General features: G+C 39.9%; 1 long non-coding RNA gene across 1 annotated transcript; it reads right to left on the minus strand.

Moving 5' to 3' along the window:
- Positions 1–304: 304 nt before the first annotated feature.
- LOC124400469 lies at positions 305–1,678 on the minus strand. Its single transcript, XR_006928388.1, has 3 exons — positions 1,514–1,678; positions 1,282–1,334; positions 305–329 (listed from the first exon to the last, which is right to left on the minus strand). It is a non-coding gene; the product is annotated as an uncharacterized LOC124400469 (long non-coding RNA).
- Between the last annotated feature and the right edge of the window lie 1,288 nt (positions 1,679–2,966).

Raw genomic sequence — 2,966 nt, forward strand, 5'->3', positions numbered from 1 at the left:
AATCTCAACAATACACACACACGCACAGACACACATACACATGTAACTGGTTTTATCTGCGTTGTGTTTATTTTTTGTCGTTCCGTAAAATAAAGGCACACGTCAGCTGTCGGGTTGTCTCCTCAATTTTTTTAATCTGACAAAAGATAACACAGTCTCTTAACAATGTGCAAACTTGCCCCTTCAGTTCTCTTCCATGTGGACATAACACGAAAAGGGAAGAGGAAGTCATTTAAGCATTACAAATAATTAATAATAAACAACACAACAGCATACCTGACAAGAGATAACACAGTCTCTTAAAAATGTGCAAACTTGCCCCTTTAGTTCTGCAACACAAATGTAATGTGCAACGTAATCAGCACATCTCAAGTTTAACAAGTCCTCATTTAAAATGATAACATGAAAATAATAGTTATATGGCTATATGGCATGTTGATTACTGGAGCCTTATCTTTCCTAATAAACCAGGATTAGTGGTAGTGAATGTGTTTGTGACTCGTTATTACAATAAACGTGTAAGTAGTGCATTTTTTTTAATGCATGTTGTTGTTGTGTACTGTTTACACACATTCAGCAATACATTCATTATAAATTTTCCATTGAAAACAGCGATCTGAAATCGCTGCTTGAGGCTTAGACTTTTAGAATGATGTATAGTTAGTCATGGTTACTCTTGTCCCTTTTTTTATATTATCTATTGCTTTACATTAACACCTGAGAACAATGGGATATCGTAACGCTGGCGTGGCGCTGATGACTAAGGAGTTAGAAGCACATGGAGTGAAGCCTGTGCCAGCTTCTGTTTGTTCCTGAAGCACACTGTGTGTATTTTATGTCAATCATTTATTTATTGCTTGTCAAAATATAAAGGCTTCGAAAAAGGTTAAGCACACTTTTCGGTTGTGTGTTCCTTTCTGCCCCCGCTATATCACAGGAGAGGATATACACAGCCTTTGTGTGGTTTGCCCGGGAGCAGTGCATGCAAAGTGCTTGGCCAATCGATGAGCGGAAAGCCTCTCCGTCCAGCAAGCTCGACCAGCGCTTTCTGCCCCCGGCATCATAACCACCTTTTTGGAGTCTCCTGTTTTTCCTTGGCCTGCACATTGAGGTGTCCAGGTCTTGGGCAAAGCCTTTCTCGGCCTGCCCCTTTAGCCCTCGGACAGCATTCTACTCAAACTTGCCCCTTCAGTTCTCTTCCATGTGGACATAACACGAAAAGGAAAGAGGAAGTCATTTAAGCATTACAAATAATTAATAATAAACAACACAACAGCATACCTGACAAGAGATAACACAGTCTCTTAACAATGTGCAAACTTGCCCCTTCAGTTCTGCAACACAAATGCACGTTTCAAGTTTAACAAGTCCTCATTTAAAATGATAACATGAAAATAATAGTACACCCATGCAAAATAAAGTGATACATAAAATTTAAACCAAAAATTTGAATATAAAACAGATTTTTAAACAAAGATTAAACTCTACTAAACAAAGCTCAAAAGAAACCCACCTCTTCCATGTGGACATAACACGAAAAGGGAAGAGCAGGAGCAAAAACAGGAAATTTGGTTTGATGCTGCAATCAGAGAGTTAAAGGGGTATGCACACATATGGAGGCCCAAATCAACTATACATTAAAGCATGTCCTTTTTGTGTAATTCTACCTATGAAATTAATATTATACATTCCATACCCGTTATACTCACCCCTAGAATTACACAAAATACTGAGAACACAGGAAAAAAATTGCACACTGGTCATAAGACTTACATGGTCAACACACAAGAATTAGTGAAGACATTCAGCATGAAAAGCTACCCAAGTAAGGGATAAACATGTTTTAAAATTGGCCATATTCCAACACATTTTATAGACATTGACATGGTGCTCATTACACCACACGTAGACCAAGTACAAAAGTTCCAGTAAAGAAACACAAATGAACAAACAAGTAACAAATACAACATGTATCAAAATGGTAATCAATTATATTCATACATGAATGACTGAAGACCCAGAATCCCAACCTAACAAGCTTTCAAGCTGGACCATAGATTCAATAAGTCTACATACTGGCTTGATAACTCTACCAAACCTGGTGGTATAATGATCACCTGTATTTAAAACTGCTACAGGTTCCTGCCCATGGGAAACACTGGAAGAAACAGGAGTTTGGGATGAATGGTAAGCAACAGCCACAGTACTATCATCAGTCACTAGCACAGGAACGTGTGCATTTGGTTCCTGTTGATCGGGCATCTGAGAATGCACCCATGAAGCGGTGCGGTCATCCTCACAAGTAGCTACATTGGAGATATTGGACATGCATTCAGCCTGTGAGAGATCCGTTGCTTCATACTGTTCATCATCTACATGTACTGTAGACTCACTCTCACTAGTGCAAGTCTGCCCAATTAGACCAACAGAGTGTGCTGCATCAGACATCTGCAAGGGAACGCAGCAGGTATGTATGTCATTGGTCTCATGACTGGAACTTAACCTGTCCGTTTCAGGCAAAGGGAGAAAGTTAACTTTCAAAAGTAAATTCCGGTGTACTGTTCGTTTATTACCAGCCCTGTCACTGATCTTATACACATGTTTGGAAGGCTTTGAAGCAACAACAGTGTACACAACTGGATTCCATCTGTCAGCAAGCTTCCGTTTCCCTCTACATCCCTTGTTGGCCACAAGCACCTGATCACCAATAGCAAGAGGTAGGCCTTTAATAATGTCATTGCAGTTTGAAGATCATCAATGAGTGATCTGACATATTGATCATAGTCACAAACAGACTTGTTCCACAGAACGTTTTGAAACATGAGGTCAACTGGCAGCCTTGGCAACCTACCAAACATCAGGTAAAAAGGGGCAAACCCAGTTGTCTCATGTGCTGTACAGTTGTACACAAAAGTCATGGTCTGTACCAACTGTGGCTACCTAAGCTTAGACGCAGATGGAAGGGA

This window comes from Silurus meridionalis, chromosome 17 (assembly GCF_014805685.1).
Source record: "Silurus meridionalis isolate SWU-2019-XX chromosome 17, ASM1480568v1, whole genome shotgun sequence".
In the NCBI taxonomy this organism is placed as follows: Eukaryota; Metazoa; Chordata; class Actinopteri; order Siluriformes; family Siluridae; genus Silurus; species Silurus meridionalis.